This window comes from Eurosta solidaginis, chromosome 1 (assembly GCF_040869045.1).
Source record: "Eurosta solidaginis isolate ZX-2024a chromosome 1, ASM4086904v1, whole genome shotgun sequence".
Taxonomy (NCBI): domain Eukaryota; kingdom Metazoa; phylum Arthropoda; class Insecta; order Diptera; family Tephritidae; genus Eurosta; species Eurosta solidaginis.
Genome location: NC_090319.1, coordinates 99,250,243 through 99,267,200, shown reverse-complemented (window position 1 = coordinate 99,267,200; position 16,958 = coordinate 99,250,243). Strand labels below are relative to the sequence as shown.

Genomic DNA, 16,958 nt, shown 5'->3' with positions numbered 1-16,958 from the left:
TAATCTCGCATAGCACAGCATCTAAATCCGTGTTAGAGTGTAAGCAATCTCTGGAGAGAATCGGGACAGGAAGAAGCATACATCTATATTGGGTTCCAGGCCATATGGGAATAGATGGGAATGAAAAAGCGGACGAACTAGCTAAAAAGGGCGCATTCCTTGAAGCTTGCTCCGTAGACGTCCCATGAGATTAAGCGAAGGCGAGAGGTGCACATGATCGACCAAGCGTGAAAGGCGTGGGTTCAAGGCGGGGCTGTAAAGTGTCGAAGATTATGTGTAGGTCTTACAACCTTAGACTAACAAAGTTGCTTCTATCATTAAAAAGAGAGGACTGTACACTGCCTTCTGGCGTCACATGCCTTTAAATTAGGCTTGGTCAGTGATAGCAGACGTAGGAAGTGCGGGTTGGAGGAGGAAACGATCGAGCACGTTCTGTGCTCGTGCCCTGCACTTGCCAGGCTAAGACCCCAGCTATTAGGAGTGATACAGCTGTCAGATATAGAAGCAGCAAGTGGCTTAAGTTCTAGGAAGCTTCTAGTATTTGCCAAGAGGACGGAGTTATTTTATAACGTAGGTCATTTTTTGATGCAAAACGAAGGTAAATATTTCAATTTTTTACTGCAAAGAGGAAATATTAAATCGATCCATCCGTTTTTGAGCAATAGCTATCTATGTAAACAAAAATTTCATAATTTTTACTGCAAAAAAAAAACGTTTTAAAATCGGAGCATTTCACGTGAAGTGATGGGCGTTCAACGGTATTTAGCGACTTAATTTTATAAGATTTACAGACAGTGAGTGGACTTGGTAAATTGTTTTCTCAGATGTAATGAGAAATAAAAATTAATACGAGCTGGGAAAGCGAAGCTAAATAAGTTTGATTTGCGTTTACCTTGCAACTTCCGTAGACTGGTAGACATGTAACAAATAAAAAGAAGAGCTTTGCTTCTATCAAACCAATGCTTTTGTGTGTTCGATTGTGTGTGCATTGATAAACGGAGAAACAACACGTAAGGAAATCAAAGGGACATGAAGGCCGCGGCACAACGACATATTTCATATACATAGATGCGTTTAACGCAAGCTTATGCATTCCAGTAACATCGCCACAATCAACCAAGATGTTGCGTTTGTAAATATGAAGGAACTTCAGACTTGGCAACTGAACTGAACCTAAATAATGCTATTCAATCACATTTAATCTTTATATTTTATTAACTTCGTTGATGTTTGATTTTTATTATTGTTATTTTTTTTCAATTGGTTACATAAATTTCAAACTGACTGATGCCAAATATATCCAAAAGGGACTATAGGGGATAATTATACCTCATTGTGGACAAAAGAGTTCAATCGCAGACCGCTCTCTCTATGGATATATCGCACGATATTTTGCAGGGTAGCTGATGACTACATGTGTGTATGTGAGATTTCTCTTCACTTCGAGCTGCTGGTTATGTGTATGCATGTACATAAGTTTTGGTGCTTACTGTATTTCTTGTTGTGATAATTTACTAATAGCATAGTGATGCCAATATTCGCCACAATATGTACATTCTACCACAATATTCTTTATTTTAAGTCAACAAGTATATCATAAGCAACGGAAGAGCTCTTGGTATATTTGATACAGACATCCAGAAATTGCGCAAGGATTTTTTAAGAAGGATTAATGGGGGCTAAGATACTTGGCTTGGATATCATAAGTGGTTTCAGGCTCTGGATCAGGGACTGATATCAGTCTTAGACCGGCCATAGTGACGAATGTCACGCGTGATTAGTTATCACGTCCTGCACGAGGTGCCCCTGCTTCTACTGATAATGGCGGATCTAGAGAGGACAACTCGATAAAACCCGCACCCCTCGAGTCATTGTGCCGAGCTCAGGGGAGGGAGAGTCAAGATCGGTACACAACGGTGACGAACTGGACTGTTTAAGGACTTTGATTTCACTTTACATTTTGACTTGATGACATTGGGCTGGTAGGTGCGGTATTCTGCCACTTTAGTAGGTCGGGGTGAAACCCTACCAAAATGGTTGGTAGGCTAATGCTGCACCTGCCCACGTCCCGTTAAAACCGTGGCGGGCCTCAAGGTACGTTCCGGCTCCGTCGCCGTTAAGTTGGTGGTGTAGGTGCGGTTGAAGATTTTCCCGCTTCGCGTCCGGTCTGGCTCTGAACGCATTACTCATAAGGTAATGCGTCAACCCTCGCGTGGCCTCCCTGCGTAGCATAGATAACCACGAGATCGTTAAAGGGCGACTACACAATCGGCTCCGGATAGCGGCCTTGAGGGGGGACTTTTTTAGAATGGACAATACTAATACGAATCCGCCAAGGATGGGGTGCGCAAGAAGAGCGCTTTTGATGGAAATCCGTCAAATCAATCTTCAGCACTCTAAGGCGGCTTCCGCAAATTTGTTGCTCTGCCTTGAAAAAGGCGGAGTGGATATAGTCCTTGTCCAGGAGCCGTGGCTGAGTAGTAACGGCAGTAAGATTTCTGGATTAAGGACTGGAAAATTCAACACCTTGGTGCATACGGAGGCAAGTAGGCCTAGATCCTGTGTGCTTGTTAAAAAAGAGATTAAAGCCTTTATTCTCTCTAATTTCAGCAATGCTGACGTAACCACGGTCTGCCTCGAGCGAGGAAGTAATGAAATGTGGGTGGTCTCAGCGTACATGCCCCACGGGGACGTAGTGGGACCACCACCTGCGATACTGGGTGAAATCACCGCTGAAGCAAGGCGGAGAGGTGTTGGCGTGATCATCGGTGCCGATGCAAATGCCCATCATAGCATTTGGGGAAGCTCGGATACCAACACTAGAGGTGAGTCTTTATTTACTTTTATTGTAGATGAGGGACTTTGTATATGTAATAGGGGGAATGACCCGACTTTTATTACTGCGTTAAGGGAGGAGGTCCTGGACCTCACCCTGGTTAGTAGAGAACTGGAAGGTCGGATATCTGGATGGAGGGTTCTCAACGAGCACTCCTTCTCTGATCACCGATATATTCAGTTCTCAGTGAACGAAGAACGTCCCGGTAAAATATCTTTTAGGAACCCTAAAAGTACTAACTGGGACTTGTATTGTAGGAAGCTGGGAGAGCTACTGCCTGCGGTGCCTATCATTAGTTCGGGCCTGTCCGAATCTGAGATAGACGTTCTGGTGGAAAACTTCACCTCGGCAAGCAATAGCGCCTTTCAGCTGTCCTGCCCATTGAAAACTTACAGGGGGAAGGGCAAGCCGCCCTGGTGGTCGGATTCTCTTGACGACCTAAGAGCGTCCAGTCGGCGGCTCTTCAACAGAGCCAGGAGGAGTAAATTACCCTCGGACTGGGAGCTCTATAAGGTGAGTCTGGGGATGAAATAAGGATAGCCAAGCGAGATGCATGGCGAAGCTTCTGCGAAAACGTAGAAGGCTGCAATGAATCCGCGAGATTTAGAAAAATACTCTCTAGGAACCCCGCTCCTCTGGGGTATCTGAGAGATGATGGTGGGGACTGGTCGATGAGTAGCGAGGAGTCCCTAAGGCTTTTACTGGACAATCATTTTCCCGATGTCCCAGTTGCGCAGGGATCTTCGCCTGCATGGTCGGCGGTCGTTGGCCATGCAGAAGTGCCTGCCATTCCAATACGGGAAAGTCAGATAACCTGGGCTATAGGGTCGTTCAAGCCCTATAAGTCTCCGGGCCCGGATGGAATCATTCCTGCGCAGCTTCAAAGGTCTTTGGGGATTTCCTGCCGCTGGTTGGCCATCATATATACTAACTGCCTCAGGCTTAACTATATCCCGAAGTCTTGGCACACGGTTAGGGTTATTTTCATTCCGAAGGCCGGCAGAAGCTCTCATGTATCACCTAAGGATTTCAGGCCAATCAGTCTCTCGTCGTTTCTTCTTAAGACGTTTGAGCGGTTGATTGACCTGTACCTACGGGAAAGGATACCTCGGGGGTTACTGTCGGCTTCACAACATGCGTACTGCAAGGGCAGATCGACGGAAACGGCTCTCCATTCGATTGTAAAGCAAATAGAGGGGTCCCTAGAACACAAAGAGTATGCTCTGGGTGCCTTTCTAGACATCGAGGGAGCTTTTAACAATGTCTTACCGGGGTCAATCGAAAGAGCTCTGGTGGGTTTAGGAGTCGAGGCGGCTCTGGTTGAATTTATTAGCAAACTTCTATGCGGCAGAATTGTCGCAGCGGAGTGGGGAGGGGCCATAATTAAGAGGAAGGTGTGCAGGGGCACGCCACAGGGGGGTGTCCTATCTCCTCTCCTCTGGGTTGTGGTAGTCAACGAGCTTCTTGTGGAGCTGGAAGCCAATGGTTGTCGGGTGGTTGCCTATGCAGATGACCTCGCTATCCTAGTCAGAGGCAAATTTCTGGGCGCCCTGCGCGATGTTCTTCAGGGCTACCTGGATACTGTGGCTAGGTGGGCTGAATCATGTGGATTGGCGGTCAACCCGGGAAAAACGGAATTGGTCCTTTTCACAAGAAGATATAAGGTGCCCGATTTCAGAACTCCCTCGATTGCAGGGGTACCGTTGGTACTTTCTGATAGGGTTAAATATTTGGGGATTGTTTTGGACAAGAAACTGTCCTGGAGACCCAATGCGGAAGATCGGGCCAGGAAGGCCGCCATTGCCTTGTACTGCTGCAGAGGAGCTATCGGAAAGAGATGGGGACTCTCGCCAAGAATAGTACACTGGCTTTATGAGATGGTGGTCAAACCGATTCTGCTATATGGGGTGCTGGTCTGGTGGAAAGCACTGGACACGGCGAGCACCTCCAAAATGTTAGTGTCAGTGCAACGGACGGCGCTGATCGGTATCAGTGGCGCTCTCAGAACAACGCCTACCTTGGCACTGAACGTCATGCTGAACATATACGCAGTAGATATTGCGGGAAAGGCAGCCGCGGCAAGGTCGTTGGTCAGGCTTCGTGATATGGGATATAGACTTTCTGACCGCGGACACTCTAGCCTTCTTACCAGTTTCGACTTCATCCCGGACAGAACGGACTACTGTATGCCGATAACAGCTCCCTATACAACCTTCACCCCAGTTATTCCAGAGAGAGAGGATTGGGGAAGAGGAATTATCTGGGGCATGGGACGGGTTAACTTGTTCACGGATGGGTCAAAGCTGGATGGAAAGGTTGGTGGGGGGGTCTTTTGTCAAGAGCTAAATTTAAGCCGCAAGTTTAAGTTGGCTGATCACTGCAGTGTATTCCAAGCGGAAATTGCTGCGATTAAGGATGCGGTGGATGGAATGCTATCCAGTGCTACCACGGTTAGGGAATTTAACATCTACTCTGATAGCCAATCGGCTATCAAGGCCTTGAGCTCAACTACAGTGCGATCGAGGGTGGTCTGGGAGTGCCTGACCTCGCTTGCGATTGCATCGAATTATTTTACAATTAAGATTATCTGGGTCCCGGGCCATAGTGATATCCCGGGTAACTGTCAAGCGGATCTCTTAGCCCGCATCGGTACAACTGAACCGGATGAAGATGGCTGTAGGGACTTCGGGATCCCGCTGGCCACCTGTGGATTGCTCCTCCATAGCTGGGCCTCGAATCAGCTCAGCAAACGTTGGGCGGATACCACGTCTTGCAGGGTAGCAAGATCTTTCTGGCCGAAAGTGGATGGCAGGAGGTCTGCTGAAATAATTGGGTTCACTAAGGCTCACCTATCAATGGTCATTGGGGTTTTGACAGGGCACTGTCCCATGGGTATCCATGCGGTACGTCTCAATATACTGGAAACTCCATCCTGCTGCAGCTGTATGGAGGATGATGAGGTGGAATCACCAAATCACTTTATGCTTGATTGTCCAGCTTTTGCCAGAATTAGGCGAAAGTACTTCGGTCGCGACTCACTTGGATCTCCCGAGGATATATCCAAAGTTGAGATCGGTATCATTCGGAGCTTTATCGTTGCTACCCAACGATTCTCTAAGTAGCTGGATCTAGGTCACCGTTATTTTTGGTGTATGTGGTATCACAACGGACCTTCGTGTTGTCCAAGTGAGCTATCCTTATCAGGGCAGCTACCACCTAACCTATCCTATCCTATCCTAATTAGATTTTAGCATATGACTGACGAAAGACGAATTTAACTCGACTTGGCCGCCAGAAAATTACTTTTCTGAATGGGAGCAGGCAACTCCAACGGATTTGTGTTATCCCGCCAGTTTCACGGTTGAAATACATATTCAAGCTCATTGAGATTAAATTTTTAGAATTTAAACCGCTGATCCTATTATGCTACAAATGGCAAGTAAAGCAATCATGAGTATAATACCTCCATATTATTATATTGATGGATTGAAGACGGCGCGCGTCAAATCTGCTGGTATAGGTGCGAAAACACAGTCGTTTATACGCACGTTTCCTAAACATCTTTTCTATGTAAAATCCTGGAGAGATTAATATAAATAATGGCTATTTAAAGCCGAACATGGACGATAATCTGTTCTCTTCACAGCAAGTCAGTAAATACTGGGAAGTCAAAAACAAGGAGAAAACCTAGAAATACCGAAAATATATTAGGTTCCCATCGGACATAGCCAGATCTTTCAGCTATCGAAACGCAAGATCAAAGATGGATATAATTCCATTGAAGTTACGCTTAAGGAGAATATATACATACATACATACGAATACCCTTCTATCAGTCACAGTCACGAATCAAAGTCCCCGCAAATAACATTGTCAAAAGTTACGGTATTTCCCAATTCTTATTATAACTACTAGTTATCAATTTGCCTGCATCTTATTTAACATTCAATTGAATTCAATTGACACATTGATGGCGGCGTCACAATGTACTTTTTCATAAAGGTGCGTTCAACGCAATCTTAAGCATGACAGTAACATCGCACCGCGGTAGGTATGCCTGTCGTAAGAGGCGACTAAAATACCAAATAGATTCAAGGGGTTGTGTAGCGCAACCCTTTCAGCTTGTCAGCGCAATATATAGCTTCTCCAAACCCAATTGTCAACCTCACCTATACGTGCCGAATCCTGTTTCATTAACAGCCGAGGCTCTGGCGACCCCGAACTCCTCATGGATGTAGGGGGTGGGAGGGCGGAATGGCCTAGAAAGTCGCAAGTGGTCATACCAAATCGTTCCCGAGATCGTCCGGCTTGGTACCGGAACGTACCGGATCTGCATCCGGCAAAAGACCATCAACTCGATAACACTCTTTCCTCTCCTTCGGGGAGTGTCTTTATCGCTACAACAACAACAACACATTAATATCGTCAATCGCGCAATATTGATTTATCAGCTGGAACTTATTTCTATATACTTGGTAACATATTTTGTCTCCTATTCTTTTGTTAAAATGCAGTTTTAGTGTGAGTGGTAAAATAATTTCACTTGCAAAGTGTGAAACCACTCATAGCCAAAGCAAATGTAAATAAAGTTGAAGATTGCCGAATTTTGTATGTCAGATGGTATAGTGTATAGTATGTCAGATGCCGTTCTTCATAAAAATGGGTGCATCATGAACGCATCTATCTTGAACTTAATACAAAGTGCTATAAAGCTTACGTCTGTAAAATTAAGAAGAAAATTATTAGCAACCCGCGGTCGTTTTGTGGTTTCGAAAATTCTAAACGTGGGGTAAGGGGTTTCCTTCCGCTATGAAGTTTAATGGTAACATTTCTAGCGACAGTCAAGAGATGGCGAATTTTTTCGCTCAATTTTTCAAATCTAATTATTCCAGCGAAATTGCTTTGCCACCTGGGAAATATCCTTTTGAACTGCATTCAAGTAATTCAATCCCTGCTCCACACTTACTACCTAAAGATGTTTTATTGTACCTAAAGACCCTATTGAATGGACTCTACCACCTAGAATGTGTTAAATTCCGTTCAGCTAATCTTGATTATCAACTCAAGAGCGGTCAAGATTTTATTTGTTGTGGCTGTGTTAATGCCCGTCGAAATTCTCTCCGCTCACCAAAACTCACCATCAATTTGGATTAGTGGTGGGATTATTTTCGAAATATATTCGAATAAACGTTATTCGAATAAACGAATAAATTTATTCGTTTCAAATAATCCTTATAATATTTATTCGAATTTTTTATTCGTTTATTCGGATACTTCGAATAGTAAAATAAAAGACATTGCGTTTATGTTACGCTCATCGCTTGTGCAGATGAGCATGCACATATATTTATACGTACATATATTTATGTGTGTATAGATGCATATATGCATATATTTTTTTTTGTTTGGGGTTGCTTTGTTAATATTCATTTATTTAGTTACATATATTTACCTAACCAAAGTTGTGCTTAATGCGGCAGTTACTCACGAACGTACGTACCAAAAACGTGTCAGCTGACACGACCTATCTTATGAGTGTGCAATGTAAACGAAAACTCACCGACGTGCAACGCCCGTACGTACGTAGCCCGGAACGTAGAAATCAAAACAATTTTGATTTTTTCCGTAAGAACGTGTCAGCTGATCGCTCTCTCACTAGACAGAGTTGCCTAGTAAACTTTTGTGCGCTAATTTTTGATCGTTTGCACTTTTATGCAAAAACACCTAATTAAGGTTTGAAAAATTGTGAAAATAATTCGAAATAATTATGTAAAAGTGCAGATTATAAATATGTAATCTATTTATACTTATTTAATATTTATTCCGGCCTTTTACAATATCAAAAATTAAATTGGAAAAAGTTGATGTTTCCATAAGCATGCATGCAAACTGGCCAATGGCAACAGTGCTTTGTTGTAAACAATACACACACAAATATGTTATGTACATGTACAAAGACGCACACATTGATTCCTACGGGCTTGAGAATTCGGTCAAACGTGCTTCGTACGACAAACGTCCGTACGTACGGCACACGTCGGTGGGTAACTGCCGCATAAGTCTTAAGCTAGAAATAGTTATCGGGGTAGTTTACAACTGTACTGATCATAGAACTATGTTTATTAGTAAACAGGTGTGGAAATGTTCATACATAATGGTACATGTAAAATATGTACCTAATTTTAATAAGATTAATATGGTAGGGATTTTTGTTTCCCATATACATACATTTATACATATGTATGTATGTAAGTTGTATGGAAAAATTTTCTTTTCATATCTTTTGGTTTGTATAAACATCTAATTGGTCACCATTAAGAAAAATATTTTTACATGTCATTGTCAACATTTTTTGTGAAGTCTGATTAATCAAAAGTTATTTAAGGTCAATGTTAACTTAATGAAAATTTTGGAAAAAAATTTCCTAAAATAAAGTTTGAAGCAATCCATTTTAAACGCAACAAAATTTTAGTGGAATTAGTGACTAGTTTCAAAAACGGCTGTCTGTCTGTTCTTGTCGCTCCTTAAAATTTTGATTGTCCTTGAACGCGTTAAACGCTGTAATATAAATACCCAAATGTGCATATAAGCACTAACATATGTACATGTTGTATTCTTGCAGATTCCTTTGAAATTAGATTCAAGTGCATGTGGGTATCTCTATGAGTATGTATATGTATTCCAGAAAATGCGCAAAGGGTGATATGAAATAAGAATTCCACCTACTTTTACGGTTAGTGTGGGTATTGGTTATTTATTTTTTTATTTGATTTTGTTGATGCTTGGACTAGCTGAGTATTCTTGCTTGCGGATGAAATTCTTTTCTTTTAAATATTTTGGTTTTTGCAATAATTTTATGTGTGCATAATCGTGTATTCTACCTGCTACTGACTGACCTAACTACTGCTACTGACTGATCACAGTCCTACAACCATAAATACATACGCGCAGGTAATTCTAAGACGTAAATTTGCATAATATTCAGGCAAACTTTTACTTCGGTTTTTAGTTGTGGGTTTTTAATCGATTATGTATATGTTCTTTGTCTTTCTTTAAATTCCGAGCTTGGAAATTTCGTTAACCATAAATATTAACCAGCAACGTCCTTTTATATCCTGCATCGCGTAACTTATTCATAATTAAAAAACGACACAATGGAAAGTATAAAATGAGGATACCACCTTCTTTTTGTTGATGGTGTGGGTACCTATACTAAGGAATTGAACCGAAGACAAATCACTTATCGCAAATAATCAGTAGTATTTTGAGGTTTATTTCGAGTTATAAGACATTAAAAAAGCAAAAAACCTTAACCTCTGCCCTTCAAAGTGAACAATTTTTTTAATTTCATGATAAAATTTTATTTATTTATTGTATGTATGTGTGCTTAATTACTCATTTCAGTGTCACATAAAGTTGATTTTCTTATTTATATATATGTAAATGATGACTTAGTTCTAAAATCTGTGTAAATATTTAATTTTTTTTATTTTGATGTAAAAATATTAAAGCTGATACAAGATATGGTTTAAGTTTACTTCTTGGAGGCTTAACACTTAACCAGCACTTGAGAAAACTCGCTCGGAACTTGCTGAAGTAGCTGGTATGGCAAGATATTGCTTTGCCAGCATAGAAAGTAAGCGATATTGCTTTTCATGATCCTTCCACCAAATTCTTGCCTCTAAATTGTGGTTTATTTGAGGCTCTGAAATATATCTTTCGTACTCATCCTGCATTTCGTTTATGTTTTCGCCACAAAGAAGTATATCCATCACTGTTGGTGCATCCTGAGCGACCGAAGTTGACGGCGTGTTTATGCCGGATTTATATAGTTCTTTTGCCGTTGTACATATCTTCGCTCTTAACTCCTTTGAACTTTCAAAAAGTAAATTTTTATATCGCGGATCTAAGAATGATGCGATGTGACATGGTTCGACGGATCATGTTTCCAACGTTGTATAAAGCCCAAACCGTTGAACCAAGTCATCGGAAATTTTGTTTTTGATATCCTTTACAAAACTGGAATCACTACAGTTCGGTCTGAGGTGTTTGTATACTAAACTATTTACAATTGGCTGAACTAAAGATATTGTTATAATAGCTTCAGAGCACAACACAGTTGTTGCTTTCTCTAAAGGCTGCAACAAATTACAGACGTCACTTAGCTTCAGCCGCTCGTCCTCAAAAACTTCCATTTTTTGGGCCGTTCGACCATCAAAAAATTTTCTATCTGCAAGCGCTGCCTCCAATAATAGTCTCAGGCTTATTAACCGCTCGACCATATAAAAACTGGAATTCCATCTGTGGGGCAACTTTGTATTAGAGACAGTGCCGGTTTTCCAAGTTGCTCAAGGTGTTTCTCTACTGCTGCAGTTCTTTTTGCCGAATGGTTGAAGGCACTTACTAAATTTGATGCCTTTTTTAAGAGGTTGCTACAGTCTTCCATCTCCATGGCTTTTTTAATGCTTAACTGCAGCGTATGTGCTGCACAAGCCACGTTGCCTATGTCCTTGCTTTGCAAATTCCGAACCGCGTTTGTCACATTACCGTGCACTACAGCTGATATTCTTCCGGAAATTCCCCATACCTCTATGGAGTCCAGAAGAAAGTTGCGCAAGTTTTCCGATGTGTGAATTGAACCCTATTCATTTGTTTCAAATTCATTGAATGTAGGATCCAATCAGAATCAAAATAATGCGCTACAGACAAATATTTTTATAAAAAAAAAATTTATATATATTATAACTTTTTATTTTTCCAAAACAGTTTTTCAATTACAATATAAGAAATTTTATTTTAAGAAATTATTTTTTGGCATAACTCTTAGAACGCTCGAAAAAATTCCACGTATGAAAAAAATTATTTACATAAGACTGGCCGCAAGCCAACCATAAATAGATATATTGTAGACAACTAACCTGTTATTTTGACGTAGGAATCTAACGCCCTTGAAGTCCAACCATCTGTGGTTAGGGCTATATATGTATTAACCTTGCCAATGACATCTTTAGCTTTGGCTAATTCGTCAAAGTACAGAGCTTCAATTCGTTTCCGAATAGTTTTCCGACAAGGAACTTTGTAGCTTGGCTCCAAAGTACTCATTAAAGACCTAAATCCTTCATTTTCAACAAACGACGTCGGCAGCATATCCAATGTCAACATTTTCGTTAACGCCTGTGTTATCAGTTCCTGCCGGTCTTGACTGATATTCCAGGAATTGCTGATTGATGTACTAACTCGTGACTGCCGTTTCCGGTTTGGTGGCAAAATTTCTACAAAATCATCAGTAGCATTGCTGCTTGAAGTTGCTTGCTGATAATCAACTCCATAACTGAGTTTGTGCTTGAAGTTATAATGGTTCCATAAACAAGTAGTGGATCCCATGTGTTTTAGCACAGCATTACAATAATTGCAGGAGACTTCACCAGTGTTTTCCACGATTGTAAAATGTTGCCAAACTTTTCTTCTGGGCATTGTGATTTTTTAAATGTCTTGATTTATGCTTGGATCAACAGAACGTTCTTGCTTGAGGTGTGAAACTCTTTTACTTTAAGCATCTTTTTTTTAAGCGATCTGCTGTAACGATCGTAGTTAGGTCAGTCAGTAGCAGTTAAAGTTTTCTATTCTATTCGATGAAATGCGTACATACTTATGTACATATAAACAATGCGATGCAGGATATAAAAGGACAATGCTGGTTAATATTCATTGTTAACGAAATTTCCAAGCGCGACATTTAAAGAAAGACAAAGAACATATACATAATCGATTAAAAACCCACAACTAAAAACGGAAGGAAAAGTTTGCCTGAATATTTCCATCTATGTATATGCAAATTTATTTTAGAATTACCTACACGTACGTATTTATGGTTGTAGGACTGTGATCAGTCAGTAGCAGGTAGAATACTCAGCTTGTCCAAGCATCAACAAAATGAAATAAAAACAAGTAAGGAGGGTTAAGTTCGGGTGTAACCGAACATTACATACTAAGTTGAGAGCTATGGTGACAACATAAGGAAAAATAACCATGTAGGAAAATGAACCTAGGGTAACCCAGTAATGTGGTTGTATGACATGTGTATCAAATGGAAGGTATTAAAGAGTATTTTAAGAGAGAGTAGGCCATAGTTCTATGGATGGACGCCATTTAGGGATATCGCCATAAAGGTGGACCAGGGGTGGCCCTAGAACTTGTTTGTACAATATGGGCATCAAACGAAAGGTATTAATGAGGGTTTTAAAAGGGAGTGGTGGTTGTTGTATAGGTGGTCACATTTTCGAGATATCGCCATAAAGGTGGACCAGGGGTGACCCTAGAATTTGTTTTTACAACATGGGTATCAAAAGAAAGGTGTTAATGAGTATTTTAAAAGGGAGTAATCCTTAGTTCCATAGGTGGACGCCGTTTCGAGATATCGCCATAAAGGTGGACCAGGGGTGACCCTAGAATTTGTTTGTACAATATGGGTATCAAAAGAAAGGTGTTAATGAGTATTTTAAAAGGGAGTGGGCCTTACTTCTATGGGTGGACGCCGTTTCGAGATATCGCCATAAAGGTGGACCAGGGGTGACCCTAGAATTTGTTTGTACAATATGGGCATCAAACGAAAGGTATTAATGAGTATTTTAAAAGGGAGTGGGCCTTAGTTCTATTGGTGGACGCCGTTTCGAGATATCGCCATAAAGGTGGACCAGGGGTGACCCTAGAATTTGTTTGTACAATATGGGTATCAAAAGAAAGGTGTTAATGAGTATTTTAAAAGGGAGTAATCCTTAGTTCCATAGGTGGACGCCGTTTCGAGATATCGCCATAAAGGTGGACCAGGGGTGACCCTAGAATTTGTTTGTGCAATATGGGTATCAAAAGAAAGGTGTTAATGAGTATTTTAAAAGGGAGTAATCCTTAGTTCCATAGGTGGACGCCGTTTCGAGATATCACCATAAAGGTGGACCAGGGGTAACCCTAGAATTTGTTTGTACAATATGGGTATCAAAAGAAAGGTGTTAATGAGTATTTTAAAAGGGAGTAATCCTTAGTTCCATAGGTGGACGCCGTTTCGAGATATCGCCATAAAGGTGGACCAGGGGTGACCCTAGAATTTGTTTGTACAATATGGGCATCAAACGAAAGGTATTAATGAGTATTTTAAAAGGGAGTGGGCCTTAGTTCTATAGGTGGACGCCGTTTCGAGATATCGCCATAAAGGTGGACCAGGGGTGACCCTAGAATTTGTTTGTACAATATGGGTATCAAAAGAAAGGTGTTAATGAGTATTTTAAAAGGGAGTAATACTTAGTTACATAGGTTGACGCCGTTTCGAGATATCGCCATAAAGGTGGACCAGGGGTGACCCTAGAATTTGTTTGTACAATATGGGCATCAAAAGAAAGGTGTTAATGAGTATTTTAAAAGGGAGTAATCCTTAGTTCCATAGGTGGACGCCGTTTCGAGATATCGCCATAAAGGTGGACCAGGGGTGACCCTAGAATTTGTTTGTACAATATGGGCATCAAACGAAAGGTATTAATGAGTATTTTAAAAGGGATTGGGCCTTAGTTCTATAGGTGGACGCCGTTTCGAGATATCGGCATAAAGGTGGACCAGGGGTGACCCTAGAATTTGTTTGTACAATATAAGCATCAAAAGAAAGGTGTTAATGAGTATTTTAAAAGGGAGTAATCCTTAGTTCCATAGGTGGACGCCGTTTCGAGATATCGCCATAAAGGTGGACCAGGGGTGACCCTAGAATTTGTTTGTACAATATGGGCATCAAACGAAAGGTATTAATGAGTATTTTAAAAGGGAGTGGGCCTTAGTTTTATAGGTGGACGCCGTTTCCAGATATCGCCATAAAGGTGGACCAGGGGTGACCCTAGAATTTGTTTGTACAATATGGGCATCAAACGAAAGGTGTTAATGAGTATTTTAAAAGGGAGTGGGCCTTAGTTCTATAGGTGGACGCCGTTTCGAGATATCGCCATAAAGGTGGACCAGGGGTGACCCTAGAATTTGTTTGTACAATATGGACATCAAACGAAAGGTATTAATGAGTATTTTAAAAGGGAGTGGGCCTTAGTTCTATAGGTGGACGCCGTTTCGGGATATCGCCACAAATGTGGACCAGGGGTGACCCTAGAATTTGTTTGTACAATATGGGCATCAAACGAAAGGTTTTAATGAGTATTTTAAAAGGGAGTGGGCCTTAGTTCTATAGGTGAACGCCGTTTCGAGATATCGGCATAAAGGTGGACCAGGGGTGACCCTAGAATTTGTTTGTACAATATGGGCATCAAACGAAAGGTGTTAATGAGTATTTTAAAAGGGAGTGGGTCTTAGTTCTATAGGTGGACGCCGTTTCGAGATATCGCCATAAAGGTGGACCAGGGGTGACCCTAGAATTTGTTTGTACAATATGGGCATCAAACGAAAGGTATTAATGAGTATTTTAAAAGGGAGTGGGCCTTAGTTCTATAGGTGGACGCCGTTTCCAGATATCGCCATAAAAGTGGACTAGGGGTGACCCTAGAATTTGTTTGTACAATATGGGCATCAAACGAAAGGTATTAATGAGGGTTTTAAAAGGGAGTGGTGGTTGTTGTATAGGTGGTCGCCTTTTCGAGATATTGCCATAAAGGTGGACCAGGGGTGACTCTAGAATGCGTTTGTACGATATGGGTATCAAATGAAAGGTGTTAATGAGTATTTTAAAAGGGAGTAATCCTTAGTTCCATAGGTGGACGCCGTTTCGCGATATCGCCATAAAGGTGGACCAGGGGTGACCCTAAAATTTGTTTGTACAATATGGGTATCAAAAGAAATGTATTAATGAGGGTTTTAAGAGGGAGTGGTGGTTGTTGTATAGGTGGTCACATTTTCGAGATATCGCCATAAAGGTGGACCAGGGGTGACCCTAGAATTTGTTTTTACAACATGGGTATCAAAAGAGAGGTGTTAATGAGTATTTTAAAAGGGAGTAATCCTTAGTTCCATTGGTGGACGCCGTTTCGAGATATCGCCACAAAGGTAGGCCAGGGGTGACTCTAGAATTCGTTTGTGCAATATGGGTATCAAACCAAAGGAGTTAATGAGTATTTTAAAAGGGAGTGGGCCTTAGTTCTATAGGTGGACGCCTTTTCGAGGTATCGCAATAAAGGTGGACCAGGGGTGACTTTAGACTTTGTTTGTGCGATATGGCTATCAAATGAAAGGTGTTAATGAGTATTTTTAAAAGGGAGTGGGCCTTCGTTCTATAGGTGTTCGCCTTTTCGAGATATCGCCATAAAGGTGGACAAGGGGTGACTTTAGAATATGTTTTTATTAATGAGAGTTTTAAAAGGGAGTGGTGGTGGTTGTATATGTGAAGGTGTTTTGCAGATATCGACCAAAATGTGGACCAGGGTGACCCAGAACATCATCTGTTGGATACCGCTAATTTATTTATATATGTAATACCTCTTCTACTTAATATGGTAGGTTCACAACCATTTTATAAAGTTTTTTCTAATGTGGTCGTTCTCCGATTTTTCTAATTTTTATTAAACAGGCATATAGTAATAAGTGTAACGTTCCTGCCAAATTTCATTATGATATCTTCAACGACTGCCAAATTACAGCTTGCAAAACTTCTAAATTACCTTCTTTTAAAAGTGGGCGGTGCCACGCCCATTGTCCAAAATTTTACTAGTTTTCTATTCTGCGTCATAAGTTCAAATCACCTACCAAGTTTCATCGCTTTATCCGTATTTGGTAAGGAATTATCGTACTTTTTCGATTTTTCGAAATTTTCGATATCGAAAAAGTGGGCGTGGTTATTGTCCGATATCGTTCATTTTAAACAGCGATCTGAGATGAGTGCCCAGGAACCTACATACCAAATTTCATCAACATACCTCAAAATTTACTCAAGTTATCGTGTTAACGGTCAGACGCACGGACATGGCTCAATCGAATTTTTTTTCGATACTGATGATTTTGATATATGGAAGTCTATATCTATCTCGATTCCTTTATACCTGTACAACCAACCGTTATCCAATCAAAGTTAATATACTCTGTTAGCTCTGCTCAATTGAGTATAAAAAAATAAACATAATACCCACACTAACCGTAAAAGTAGGTG

General features: G+C 41.0%; 1 protein-coding gene across 6 annotated transcripts in view; it reads right to left on the bottom strand.

Annotated features, from left to right (window-relative positions):
* LOC137236860 (organic cation transporter protein) overlaps positions 1-16,958 on the bottom strand; it is a 108,024-nt gene that overhangs the window by 72,942 nt on the left and 18,124 nt on the right. Inside the window, exon 1 of one of the 6 annotated variants that reach the window (XM_067759945.1) lies at positions 11,755-11,864. The exons of the other annotated variants lie outside the window; for them this stretch is intronic. The gene's annotated coding sequence lies outside the window, so the exon portion shown is untranslated. Of the gene's footprint in view, positions 1-11,754; positions 11,865-16,958 lie in introns of those variants that run through there. 6 annotated transcript variants of the gene reach the window in all.